This window comes from Nomascus leucogenys, chromosome 14, assembly GCF_006542625.1.
Source record: "Nomascus leucogenys isolate Asia chromosome 14, Asia_NLE_v1, whole genome shotgun sequence".
In the NCBI taxonomy this organism is placed as follows: Eukaryota; Metazoa; Chordata; class Mammalia; order Primates; family Hylobatidae; genus Nomascus; species Nomascus leucogenys.
The window spans coordinates 79410780-79425984 of NC_044394.1; the positions used below are offsets into that span (position 1 = coordinate 79410780).

Sequence of the window (15205 nt, forward strand, 5' to 3'; positions counted from 1 at the left end):
CTCAACAGCAAGTGAAGAAGACAGATGAGTCTATTGACCTGAAAGATAGACAGATAACTAGATACTACCCAAGCTGAAAAATAGAGATAAAATAGACGTCTGGGGTTGGCTGGGGGGAGGGGGGCGGGGAGGGGGTGGACAAGAGCCTCAGGAAAATGTGCAACCATAGTAAAAAACTAACATTTGTGTCACTGAAGTCCCAAAAGAGAAGAAATAGTTGATGCCATTAGACTTTGATGAGTTATAAATGTGGTAATATCTAAAGCAACTACTAAAAATTACGAAGCTATATACCCAAAAACACTACAGATAAACCAAAATGGAATTCTAAAAACATTCAAGTGATCCACAGGAAGGCAGGAAAAAAGCAAACAGGGAACAAACAGAAAACCGAACAGAAAACAGCAGACTTAAGCTTTACTGTATCAACAAATACATTAGACGTAAATGCTGTAAATACACAAACTAAAAGACAGAGATTGGAGACTGAATAAAAACACAATCCAACTTTGTGTAGGAAAAATAATGATATTTGAAATTGAAAACAAAACAAAACAAACATTACTGGTTGTTAATGAGTGACAGGGCCTGATATGACTGCAAAGAGGAAACAGGTTGGTGGTGATGGAATAGTTCTACATCTTGATCGTGGTTACATGAATATCACAAGTACTATGAAAAAATGACATAGAATCATACATTTATGTTGTGTCATGGTGAATTTCCTGTTGTGGTATAATTACATAAGATGTAACCATTGGAGGAAACTGGATGAAGGGTATATGAGACCTCTCTGTACTATTTTGAAACTTCCTGTGAATCTGTAAGTGGAAATTTCATCTATGAGCTTTCTTTTCTCATCTGAGAACCAGAATGGCCGAATGAATGATGGATGGATAGATTGATGGACTGATGGGAGAAGCATTAAGTCCTTAATTTGCTGGTTTTTAAAATTGCAGGTTCTGAACATTCATTTTTCATTTGATGTCTGTTCTACTTTGATTTCACAGCAGCTACAGTTATCAAAACATTTGGCGGATAACTATTCAAAGATAGAAAGAGGATTGTATCAGCCTCTGGCTAAATGCTCTAAGGGAACTTGCAGAAATGAGATGCACAAAAAGCACATAAAACACATTTGGAACTAGCACAAGTACAAAGTAAGTAACCTGAAAACCAACCTATCTGATCACTGGTTTATCTATACATAAAGACTTACCAAAGAGATTGAGATACTGATGACATCTAAAGTACACTCACATTAGAAAAGCCTTTTCAAAATGTGGCTGTAAGGTAGGGCTTCTTCTTTTCTTCTTTTTTCTACACGGATCATCTGAAGGCCAGATTAGATGATCGTTTTTGCCACCTACACAAACTTGGCCACATGTGAGAACAGCAGCCTCAGCTCTAATTTCTCACCTTAGGAAAGATAGTAAACTTTTCCCTGAGAAGCACCATGTCCTCTTCAATCTTGCCACTCTGGATTTGATACATAACCTCTTTCAAGGTGCCAGCCACAGGGCCAATCCCCTTTGTCCACACATAAGTGCCCCCAGCTAACAAAGTACATTCTCTTTGTCCCCAGTGCCACCTCCCCAGTGCATCAAGGAAAGAGGCAAGTTCAAGGTCATGTGTTCACAGCCATATGGAAGACTTCAAATTTTTTCCAAGTTAAGACTCAGATTCTGTTTCCAATTGGTGAGTTTAAAAAAAAATGCAATGGATTCTCCAATATGATCAATTACATCAGCGCTCAGGGCCAAAGTCATATATAACAGACAGTATGGAAAGGAGAAGCAAAGGAAGACAAAGCAATTAGTATTGCTAACCACTGCTGTAATGATTATTATTGACAAGAAGGAACGACCATGGTGATGCCTGCAACTTCCATGAAAGTTAACCCTACCCAGACTAACCAGTGCAAACTTCAAAAAATTATTGTTGTTTATCAAGGACATGTCATACTTGGGAATATATCTGTGCCATGGAAAGAGATATGGCATCTTTAAATTATGGGTAACGTAGATAAAGGGCTGGAGTTCTGCCAAGGTAAAAGTTGTAAAACTGGATTGATTTTTGCTACAGCTTGCTAAGGGCTCCCCAGAGCCGGGATGCAATGTTCAAATATAATAATTGATAGCCTGAAAAAATATTTCTGATAAGTGTGCAGAGGTAACGCAGAGCTCTGCCTGAGATGAAGTGAGCCTTTGTGCTTCAGCAAACCCTACGACCAAAGTGACCCAGATCCCAGCGCTGCCGTTGCCTTCTCTGATTAGAGCCACCCGGCTTCCTGCTCCCTTCTTCTTTCCTCCCCACTTCCACCCCTCCTGGCTTCCACCTCCTCCTGCCTGTGCTGCAGCTTCCTCCAGCTGCAGAGAAAATGGTCTTGGCCTTCAAATAGGGGCATTTGTTACATGCTGTTGTGGAGAAGTAATTATCCAACCATCAGACCTGTATGTGTGGGGGGAAATCGCATTCGTTAATATCACCTTGGTAATCCCAGGGGGCAGAGGGGTTCACGTTAATCTGACCCCTTTTCAGTCTTGCCTTGGTGAGCTGACCACCCCAAGCTGTGAGTGTGTATGTCTAAATTGCCCGGGATTCAATTGAACACATTAAAATTTAAAAAGGATTTAACTGAAATTTTTCAATAGCTTCTGAGAGGGGGGGATAATTTATTAGCTTGGAGTAAATTAAAATCTCAAGCAGGGGTAAAGACTCCGAAGATTGCTTTAATACATTTTATATGCTTTCAAAAGAAATGTTCTTTTAAATGGTCCAAAAATCAGCTAATTTTGTCCTATTTAGCAAATTACCTCCTAAGGCCACAATGTTGAAAAACTTAACAATTATTTTTTTTAAAGCAAAAAATAGAGGGGGAGTGAAAAAATCACACACCTTCCATAGGAAACAACCAAATCCTAGATTGCTGTGTCTTTTATATGCCACAGTTAGGATTTTTTTTTTTTTTTTTTTTTTTACCTTTCTTCATTCAAAAGTCAGTGAAACATTTGCGTTACCTTCTGCCAGACCACACGGGGACCTTTTTTCCACATGGTGATTGCAGGCAGGAGGAGGGTAGAAGGTTAATGGAGGGGCATTGGAAGGCTAAGTCCCATGTGCCATGCTGATAATTTATACCTTTATTTCAGGCCACATTCACCTGTGGAGCAGCAAGGCCATGGAGGTGACCCGAACTTGTTGCCCTGTTCAGCCCAGAGGCTGTCCCTATCCTGACAGCAGATTTCTTGCTTTGAATTATCTGTGTAATAAAAGAATCCTTCTGAGCTTCAACTGACATTCTGAGGCTGAGAGAGGAAGATCCATTTTTTTCCCCATCTAATTCTTTCTTTCACTTTTTTTTTCTGATGATGAAAAATATTTTTTTTTTTGGTTTGCATTTTGGAGGATTTTCTTAATGTGCTGCATACAGCTCCTGGCCTGTGGTCCACTGGGGGCTGTCTCTCCTCAGACTGGCATGATTAGGCAGTGAAAGAGACTTCCCTTTTCCAAGGAGTACCTCTGTTTTAGAATTCAGGGTGGAGCATGCTGGCAACCTTTTGGGGCACTTTAGATATGAATCAGTTTGAAGGCGTAGCTATGATCCTTTCAGAGGCCATTTAGTGCCAGACTCTATCCTGTGATTCATGTGTATATCCATCTGATTAAAGACAAGGTGGGTGATAAAGAGAAAATAAAAGAAAATGAAGAAGAAATAAAAGAAGTGTGAATGAGTCAGCCTGAGAAGCTTGTTCCTGTTCTTTCTAATCAAAAATTCATTATTTAAGTGTCATACCTCTATTCTGGGTACCTGTGAAACACAGCCCTGGGGAGCAGGCAATAGATATATGATGCCCTCTACACAGCTGTGACTTCCAGTTTCTTATTGCCCAGTCTGAAAAGTATCTGCTTCTATCCAGGGCTCAACAAAAAGATAAAAGGTAACCCAGACCTCAGGATTTTGGACTGATGTGAGGCCTGAAAGTATCACTCAATGGAAACAAGTAGAAATGATTTTTATGGTTGGTTGACTCAAATTTGCAAATTTGCATCTGGGACAAAAGAGTTGCAAGATATAAGATATATGAGGGAAGAAAAAATTAGAAGAATTTCAAACTTAACAAACTCTTCTTAATGTTTTGGCAACCCAGGAGGTGAGAGGCCTTGTTTGTGAAAATTAAATGTCAGGAATTTCCTTAGAAAGAATGGCGACTAATTTCAGTTCTCTTCATCCTCATTATTATTTCTGTATTTTCTAGTTCATTAATATCTATTATCTTTTTATTTTTTCCTTCTATTTCTTTGGACTTCATTTCTAATTTTTTCTAACTTACTAAGTTGAACATTTAGCTTGTTAATTTTTTACTGTAATTACTGGTTTATTTGGAAATTTTATACTATGTTATTTTATGTTTTCAATTTTCAGTGACTTTGCTTACTTTTTCTTTTCTTTTTTTTTGATTTTATTAGTTTGACAGCATTTCTTTATTTTTATCCTCTCACCTCCTTCTTGGATTGGAACATGATTTAAGCATTTTATTTTGATTTTTCTAAAAGTTGCACTGCAGCTAGATTTAGCTAAGGAAGTATAGCCTTCTGGCCCCTTACATGCACGGTCCTCCTCTAAGCCATAGCGATGTGGCTCAGTTGTTTTTGTAAAATTTGAAAAATTTAAAATAGTTTTTAATTCTTCAGAGAAAATAATGTAAGTTCCCCAGATTATATAGGATTCAGGTCCCCAAAATCCTGGTTCTGCAATGCCCTTATTATATTATTATTATTATTGAGATGGAGTCTCACTCTGTTGCCTAGGCTGGAGTGCAGTGGCTCGATCTTGTCTCACTGCAACCTCCGCCTCATGGGTTCAAGTGATTCTCCTGCCTCAGCCTCCTGAGTAGCTGGGATTACAGGTGCCCACGCCCAGCTAATTTTTTTGCACTTTTAGTGGAGATGGGGTTTCACTATGTTTGCCAGGCTGGTCTCGAACTCCTGACCTCAGGTGATCCCCCTGCCTCGGTCTCCCAAAATGCTGGGGTTACAGGTGTGAGCCACCACACCTGGCCAATACCCTTATACTTTAACAAGCACTTTTGATGTGAAGAGTCTAAGCTTATCAGCATTTCTACTCTCTCCAAGAGGAACTAAATCCTTTAGCTCTTATTGTCCCCTCTTTTTTTTTCTATGGTATTGTTGAATGGGATTTTGAGTCCTTATTTTTAAGCTTTCCAAGTTTAGATATACTTTTAATTTTTCTTAATAAGTCAGTTTAGATTCATTTATATTTATAAATTTTCAAAATCATCAGTCTCTTGCAATTCACTTTTCATTCCTCTGTAGTTTCTTCCTTCCTTCCTTCCTTCCTTCCTTCCTTCCTTCCTTCCTTCCTTCCTTCCTTCCTTCCTTTCTCTTCTTTCTTACTTTCTTTCTTTCTTTCTTTCTTTCTTTCTCTTTCTTTCTTTCTTTCTTTCTTTCTTTCTTTCTTTCTTTCTTTCTTTCTTTCTTCTTTCTCTCTTTCTTTTCTTTCTTTCTTTCTTTTTCTTTCTTTCGATGGAATTTTGCTGTTGTTACCCAGGCTGGAGTGCAGTGGTGTGATCCCAGGTCACAGTAACCTCCGCCTCCCAGGCCTAAGCGATTCTCCTGCCTCAGCTTCCTGAGTAGCTGGGATTACAGGTGCATGCCACCACGCCCAGCTAATTTTTTGTATTTTTAGTAGAGATGGGGTTTCACCATGTTGGCCAGGCTGGTCTAGAACTCGTGACCTTAGGTGATCCACCCACCTTGGCCTCCCAAAGTGCTGGGATTACAGGCATGAACCACTGTGTCCAGCCTATTCAGTTTCTGTTCAGTATCTTTTTTTAGTATTTCTTGACTAACAGTCTATGAATGCTATACTCTGTAAACTCATCTTTATTTTACTTTCACTTGTAAATAACAGTTTAACTGCCTATAGGTTAACAAGTTCTACTTTTTTCTGGCTTTTATGATAGATGAAGAGATGCCTGCAGTCAGCACCATGTGCTTACTTTGTGAGTAATCTCAATTTTTTTCTAATTATCTTTAAGATATTTCCTTTGTTTTTATGTTTTCTAATTTTATTTTGATGGGTCTAGGTATAAATTTATTTTTACTTGTTTGGGAATCAGGGTGCTTCTCTAATCTGATTTTTTTCAGCTCTGCAAAATTATCAATTATTTTTTCTTCAAATATTCTTCTTGGTGGATTTCTTATTAGATGAATATGGGACATTATTTCTGTTGCTTAACTCTTTTGACACTTTACATTTTTTATTTATTTGTACTGCATTTTGAGGGACTTTTCTCAGAATTGTTTTCCAGTTTATTGAGTCTTTTGTCAGCTTTACCTAATCTGCTGTTTAACCTATCCAATGTTTTTAAACATATTAATGACCACAATTATATTTGTTATTAAAAGTGCCAGGTTTTTTGCATATTTCTTGTTCTTTAGTTATGATTTGTATCTGGTGGGTTATTAAGTGTGGGAGGAGTCATATGCCACCACTCCAGTTGCATAGTTGTCTCTACAAAGCAACTTTTTTTTTTTTAGATTCATTGGGATTTCATATTACAGATAAATCCCATTTAAGGCTCCCATACACCTGGATAATAATATAAATTTGATCTTCCCATGCACTCATGGCACAAAGTTGGTGTTTTGATTTCTTGCAGGAGACCTTTTTCTCCTTTATAGCTGTCAGCAGGGAGAAAGTTACACTGCTGTTTCCCCAGGTTGGTGAGTGGAGCTAATTTCTCTTTGTGTGACCTAGACAGTCTTGGTTTTATAAAAATATCTATTCCAGGGCTGGGTGTGGTGGCACACACCTGTAATCCCAGCACTTTGGGAGGCTGAGGTGGGTGGATCACCTGAGATCAGGAGTTTGAGACCAGCCTGACCAACATGGTGAAACCCCGTCTCTACTAAATAAAAAGAATTAGCCAGGTGTGGTGGTGCATGCCTGTAATCACAGCTACTTGGGAGGCTGAGGCAGGAGAATCACTTGAACCTGGGTGGCCGAAGTTGCAGTGACCCAGGATCACACCGCGGCACTCCAGCCTGGTGACAAGAGCAAAACTCCATCAAAAAGCAAGGAAGGAAGGAAGGAAGGAAGGATGGATAGGTCTGGGCAACAACAGTGAAGCTCTGCCTAAAAAAAAACGAAAAAAACAAAAAAAGCTATTCCAGCTGTCCACCTAATTCAGGTGAGAGGTTTTCTCACCTCTTCCAATGTGGTTGTTAAAGTCACACCCTCAAGCCCTAGGGTCTGTATCAAAGAAGATACTCCTGTGAGCAGTGGTGGCATCTGCTCTAGCTTTGCATGAGCTTTGAGATTCTAGTACTGGGAGGGTTCCTTTTGTCTTTTCAGTCTGCTTGTGCATTGTTACCCGTTTTCAACATATTTATGCATTCATATCAAGCGGTGGACTTCTCTACATTAGCTGGGTCGGCCATGTTGCTGAAGTCTCACATAGGTATTTAGAGCATTTACAGCTGCTTGAAATTTATTATGTGACAAATGGTTTCTTAGCGTCTAACATGTTGGGAACAGTGGCTATATTCAATGAGGAACTATTACATGATTTTTTTCAAAGTCCTAATGGAAACCACTCAGACTGCATCCCCGCCTTCTTACTCTCCTGAAAGAAGAGAACGACCATCAATGGCAAACAGCAGCTGCAACAAAACAACACTAAGAGCAGGCTCCATGCTCAGGAGAGATTGCTGTGCCTCCTTCTCGTGGTTTCTGGTGCTCCACACTGTCAGAGAACCATCTCTGATACTGAACTATAGAAATGATCCCTAGAAGAATAGTCTTACATTACATAATTGGAAACAAGAGAGTGACATAGGTGTTGGTTTTTATTAATAAAACAGAACTTGTGCACGTGTACACATTTAGCAAGCATTTTAAGCATGCCAGCTGTTGTCCTCAGCACTCCATTGCAAGATCTAATTTGATCTTGGCCAAATCCTCTAATGCAGACACTGTCATTAACTCTATGTGAGTAAACATTTCAGCTGATGAGGAGACTCAATTAGAAGGTAGGTAACTTGATGAGGAAGCCTTACAGTACGATTTAGAGGAGTACACCTTGAGTCAGTCCATGCTGTAGATCTAGAAATGATAATGATTAATTAATTAGCAATAATAATAGCCAATAACATTTATTAAGTGCATATTATATTCCAGGCAATTTTCTAAGCACCTTTTATAAAATTAACCAATTTTCATCATCACAAGAATCCCATAAGCCTGTTATTATTTTTGTCCCCAATTTACAGGTAAACAAAACAAAGGCACAGGCCAAAAGTCACATAGCTAGTAAATGGTAGATTTTGGGTTTGAACACAGGTAGTCGGATTGTAAAGCTCGCCCTCAGAAATTATCCTCAGTGATAAGGAAGGATGAAAGATTAGTTAGCTGTGTGCTCCAGTGGTCCAGTAAGGAAGTAACCAGGGTTTGAGCTGAAATTGTGATAGTAAGAATGAGGGAGGGACAGATATGAGAGCCCTGAAGGAGTTAAAACAAAACCTCTTGGCTTCCTGTAGGTCTGGGAGATGGAGAGCCTGAGGGTCAGGGAGGACCTAAGGGTTATTTCCTGACCCCTGGCTGGTGTCAGATCATAGTGCTTTTACCCAAAGTGAGGATAAATGAGGAAGTTTTGGATGCAAACATGTGCTTCGCTCTTTAAAAGAAATATGAAGATGAAAAGTTTTGTTGAGTTCAACTATTATTTTGATAACACTTAATCGAAGATTAACCTATTAAATAATTCAAAAGCATCTGTAGTTGTTTTTGTGAAATGAATTTTCTGCAGCATGAGTGCTAGTGCACACCCCTCTATACGTAAGTAAATATTCACATTTCTTTTACTGTTTTGTCAAAAATCATCTCATTCTGTTACCTATTTTCTAGGGATGTAAAATTAAGTGACAGTTTAACAAGTTATTCACAAAATCCACTCCATTGAGACCATGTGTACATTGAGAATTATGCTTGCTGTCCCTTTTAAATGAAGGTGAGTTCCCTCATCAATCGCCGGCATCTCATACGGCGGTTGATTTCCCAGAGTCATGATAGATTTGTAGTGATCCAGCCAAACGCTTGCGCATGGCTCCTCCCTCTGACTATAGATACACATCTACAAGACAGGTGGCCTGTGTTGGGAGTAGTCTGGGGACATGAATGAGACAAAAGCTAAGTAGCCCACGTGGGCACTGAACCCCTAACCTTCGCCTCATTAGCACAGTGCTCTGACCATCTGAGCTTACCCGCCACAGACTAATGATGTGTGCATGGAGGCACAGCCACATCAATCACATTTTCCGAAGCAAAATTCACTACCCTGAAAGTAACCCGAAGAACCATCCGTATAGATCTGCTCACCAAGGGAACGCAAAGTTATCCTAATGGATGGCTGACGTGCTGCTTTTCCACAAGCCGTTCATTCATCATCACTAGGTCCTAAAAGGATTTCAAGATGCCTAGGAATTCACCTTAGTTAATTCACACTTTTACGAATGTACTTCTTCCTTGTCAGGTACTCTAGCTAGCATAGATACAACTTGTGATTCTGATACCTCAACAAGTAAAGCGTTGAAATTCCCCCGGTTAGGAATTCATCTGTTTTCATAGATAGATCTTCAGTGGTTGTGACTGATCCCTTAGAGAATCTGTCAGCCCCTGAAATTTTAGGTAAATAATGTGTGCATATGTGTGTGCGTGTGTGCACACAAATGCAGTTTTTCCCCTTTGGGGAATATTTTCAATTTTGTTTAGATTTTAAGTATATGTGACTCAAAGCCTAAGATCTGTGGCCCTAACTTGGTAAAGAAGATAAGGGAGAAAAAAACTCCAAAAACATACTTACTGTAGAGCATACTCCAGGTAAGAAGTCACTTATATTATTTTTATTTCATTTTTAAAACTTTATTTTATTTTAGGTACCAAGATACATGTGCAGGATGTGCAGGTTTGTTCCATAGATAAACATGTGCAATGGTGGTTTGCTGCACCTATCAATCCATCATCTAGGTTATTAAGACCAGCATGCGTTAGCTGTTTTTCCTGATGCTCTCCCACCTCCCCCAACCACCCTCCCAACACAGGCCCCACTGTGTGTTGTTGTCCTCCCTATGTCCATGTGTTCACATTGTTCAGCTCCCACTCATAAGTGAGAACATGTAGTGTTTGGTTTTCCTTTTTTGCATTAGTCTGCTGAGGATAATGGCTTCCAGCTCCATATATGTTCCTGCAAAGGACATGAACTCATTTCTTTTTATGGCTGCATAGTATTCCATGGTGTATATGTACCACGTTTTCCTTATCCAGTCTGTCATTGATGGGCATTTAGATTGATCCCATGTATTTGCTATTGTGAATAGTGCTGCAATGAACATACGTTTCCATGTATCATTATAATAGAATGATTTATATTCCTTTGGGTATATATCCAGTAATGGAATTGCTGGGTCAAATGGTATTTCTGGTTCTAGGTCTTTAAGGAATCTCCACACTGTCTTCCACAATGGTTGAACTAATTTACATTCCCACCAACAGTGTAAAAGTGTTCTTGTTTCTCTGCAGCCTTGCCAGCGTCTGTTGTTTCTTGACTTTTTAATAATCACCTATTCTGACTGGTATGAGATGGTATCTCACTGTGGTTCAATTTGCATTTCTCTAATGATCCATAATGTTGAGCTTTTTCAATATGTTTGTCAGTCACACAAATTTCTTCTTTTGAGAAGTGTCTGTTCCTGTCCTTTGCCCACTTTTTAATGAGGTTGTTGGGTTTTTTTCTTGTAAATTTGTTTAAGTTCCTTGTAGATTCTAGGTATTAGACATTTGTTAGATGGATAGATTGCAAAAATTTTTTCTCATTCTGTGAGTTTTCTGCTCACTCTGATGATAGTTTCTTTTGCTGTTTTGAGGCTCTTTAGTTTAATTAGATCCAATTTGTCAATTTCAGCTTTTGTCGCAATTGCTTTTGGCATCTTCATCATGAAATCTTTGCCCTTGCCTATGTCCTGAATGGTATTGCCTAGATTTTCTTCTAGGGATTTTATAGTTTTTGATTTTACATTTAAGCCTTCAAACCATCTTGAGTTATTTTTGTATAAAGTGCAAGGAAGGGGTCTAGTTTCAATTTTCTGCATGTGACTAGCCAGTTCTCCCAGCACTGTTTATTAAACAGGGAATCCTTTCTCCATTGTTTGTTTTTGTCAGGTTTGTCAAAGATGAGATGGTTGTAGATATGCGGTCTTATTTCTGAGTTCTCTGTTCTGTTCCATTGGTCTATGTGTCTGTTTTGGTACCAGTACTATGCTGTTTTGGTTACTGTAGACTTGTAGTATAGTTTGAAGTTGGGTGGCATGATGCCTCCAGCTTTGTTCTTTTTGCTTAGGATTGTCTTGGCTATATGGGCTCTTTTTTGGTTCCATATGGATTTTAAAGTATTTTTTTTTCTAGTTCCGTAAAGAATGTCAATGGTAATTTAATGGGAATAGCACTGAATCTAAATTACTTTGGGCAGTATGGCCGTCTTCATGATATTGATTCTTTCTATCCATGAGCATGGAGTGTTTTTCCATTTGTTTGCATCCTCTCTGATTTCCTTGAGCAGCTGCTTATATTATTTTTAATGATGGACAGAGAGAAGGTCGATACCATGGCAAGTGTGTAAGAACACCTGAATGTCTGAGGTTGAAAGTGTGCATGTGTTGCAGAAGCAACTGTATTACTTAGAGAGGGAGCGATTGTACCTCTGACCAGCCCGGCACTGGGGACATCTGATGACAGTGTGTACTCTGCACCAAACTCCAGAACCCTGGGTGAGAGATCACATCTGGTTTATTGAAAACTGTTGCTAATTTTCGCCAAAAACGTTTACTTGGAAAAGGAGGAAAAGGGAAACGATCCACACACTTTGGCTTCCTCTGATATGGAATTTGGAAGATTCCCAGAAAGACAGACAGGTTGGAATACGTAAATAACCCAGCATCAGGATTGGCAGAGAGGTGATGCTAGAGGACAGTAAGAGTAGAAATGAGAATAGTTCTAGAAAGTTTGTACTGGAGGGTACTAGGCAGTTTACATACATCATCAGGCTAATTCTGACAGCAGCCCCAGAGGTAGGCTTACAATATTACCCCACAGTTAGAAATGGGGACAAGTAGCAATTGGAGAAGGTTAAGTAAATGGCCAGGTGTCATGCAGCTGCAGTCCTGGCATCAGTATTTGAATCTAGCCTGCTTACTCCACAGCCTGTGCTCTAAGCCAGGGGCCAGCAAACTGTGGCTCACAGGCCAGATCTAGCCCGTGGCCTATATTTGGAAGTAAAGTTTTGATGGAATGTAGCCACTCTCATTTGTTTGCATGCTGTCTACGGCTGTGTCTGTCCTCCCGTGGCAGAGAGGAGTGGTTGTAACAGAGGCTTTCTGACCTACAGAGAACTGAGGCCCTGAACAAAATGAAAATGCAGGGCCTCCAGTTCACAAATTATTAAGAATTTTAAAACAGTAACAGTAGAACACTAAACCAAGCAAACGGCCCTTCTAAATTGTGGGGCTTTGTACAACTGCATAGTTCTCATGGCCTTGAAGCCAACTCTGGACCCACAAAGTCTGAACTATGACTATATGGCACGGTACAGAAATATTTTCCTCTGATGTTTTTTTATTTCCAGCCCCTGATAAAGCTTCACTGTTTCACAAATGAGAGAAATGGTTTAGGTTTCCCACAAATCTAGATGGTCCCGAAGTATTCACCATAAAAAAACTATGCTTTAGTTTGAGATTCTATCCTTATACAATTTTTGGTGCCAAAATACCCTTTTTGATGAAATGATGGGAAGAGTAGATAATAGACATTTGTTTGTCTTATGTCCTTAATTGGCAAAATAAAAAGTTTATTACCGTATGTCAAGAATCTAATTAAAAAAGAATTACCAGTATAGTAGTCACTAGAGGTACATAATGTTAAATGGATAGACAGAAAAAACCAAAACAGAGTGTTGAGTAAAACCCAGTATGAGATATAAAGTACAGTAACTCTGCCACACATAAATAAATACATGCTCTCTCTATTTCAAACACGTGTGCATAGCAAAGACATATACCAAACTGAGTGAGAGTGGGGAGGGGAAGCTGGGGTTGGGAATGGAGTTGAAGAAAAAAGCATGAGATTAGACAAGAGGAAGGCCTCGTACCTACCGATTTTCATAATACGTCTTGAACTGAGAATGCAATTAACTGAACTGAACTTTTACTGTCTAATATCCAAAACACAAACTGTCCTCACAGTGACACTTGAAATTCTGACTCGGAAAGCGCTCCCACAACACTCTGCAGGGCAAGCTGAGATGGACGGGTCTGCCCCTGGTCACTGCTTCTCTGCCATCCGAAAGCCAGCATTCGAATAGCACTTTATGGTTTGCAAAGCTCTTTCTCTTTTATTAATGTTGATATTCTTATACACATTTTATAGACAAGAAACCTGAAACTCCAAAAGATCAAGATAATTGACCAACCAACACAAACGTGGCCAAACTTAGGCTCATGCCAAGTCTTGTGACATTCAGTCTGATAGTTTTTCTAGTCTCCCCACAAAAGTTGACTCCTTGATGGGGTAAGATTCATCGTGCTTTAAGGGTGACAGCATGATCAGGAAATGTTTGCTTTTATGAAAAGTCTGTTGGTGACATCTTTTAATACATTTGCCAATAAAGAAGGCATTCATTCCTCAGGGTGTCTCCCTCTGTCTCCTTCTTTACTGCATTATCTCCCATCCTCACACCCAGCTTTACCAAATTATGGGGCCAAAGTGACCCTCAGAGATGATTCCAATTTTGCACCAGGGTAGGACAAAAGTCAAATAATAACATGATGGTAACTGTTTATGCCTTAAATGATCTAATTCTGATTTTCTAAGTCTCTTTGGTGTACCTGCCATGTCAACAGCCTTGCAAATGGGCTGTTCTTGTTCATGGCTAACTTAAATATCTTTGATGCATTTTAACTCTATTCCTGTCCTCCAAAAAACAGCTGCTTATATTCTAATGTACACTTTAAGACAGTTACTGAGTTTTCTACTCTACTTTCACCTAATTAAACCAAGATCCTTTTGCATTTTTTCATAAGGACTATTCACAAGACGAATCATTTTTGTTTTTCATTTATTTTGCATTTTACACTCTTTTGTCCCTGACTTTCTCTTAGACGTTGCATGGCCTCTCTAGATACCTACTGTGATAGGTATCAAGACTAAAGTGATAGGTTAGATCAATGATGCTCAAAGTTTAATCCCTGGACCAGCAGCATCAGCATCACCAGGGTATTTGTTAGAAATGTAAATTGTGGGGTACCACTCCAAACCTATTGAATGAGAAGCTTTGGGAATGGGGCCCCACAATCTGGTTAGCAAGTCTTCCAGGGAACTCTGATGCATGTTAAAATTTGAGAATTACTTTTTAGTATACTCTTTCCTCTCCCTTTGTGAACAAAATACTTTTCAGCCCCATTTGTGTTGAGCATGGCCACATAATTTATATTGGCCAATGGAATGTTAGTGAATGTGGTGCAATCCTTAAATGTGCTTGTGTGGCTTAAGTTGGCTCTTGAGCTGCAGTGATTCAACATAAGAGGAACATGCACCTGGTCCAAGACAGTGTGGAGTTACATGGAACAGAACAGCTAGTTTGTTTCAAAGAAAAGTAAAAGCAGAAATAAACTCTTGAGATGTCTGTCTCCCTTACAGTCTAGACTCCATGATGGGTGGACTTCATAGGACTCATTAGCAGGCAAATACTTGTTCAGTCAATGAACTGGATGAGGCCAGTCTATCATGCAAAATGCTAAAAATAGGTAAATAAATTAATGCATGGAAAGAACTGATTACATAGTTCTTTATGAGTAAAATAAATCCCCAATCATAGCAGATTAAGTGAATAAAGCAGATTAAGTAAATAATTTTCTCACACTATACGATGTCTGGAGGGAGACTGATGCTGTCATTGGTTCTGCAGGTTGATAATCAGGGTCAGCATCTCTGTGGAGAAGGGGCTAGTACTGCTCAAGTTGGTCCCATTCTAGGTATTTTAAGTAGAGGGTATTTAATAAAGGGAATTGGCTACGTAAACACTGGAAGAGCAGAGAACCAAGTGAAGGTAGTGAGAACCTCCAGATATTAATG

General features: G+C 39.3%; 1 non-coding gene across 1 annotated transcript; it reads right to left on the reverse strand.

Annotated features, from left to right (window-relative positions):
• Positions 1-7618: 7618 nt before the first annotated feature.
• Positions 7619-7831, reverse strand: LOC115838509. The gene has a single exon (XR_004033525.1). It is a non-coding gene; the product is annotated as a small nucleolar RNA U3 (small nucleolar RNA).
• Positions 7832-15205: the final 7374 nt, after the last annotated feature.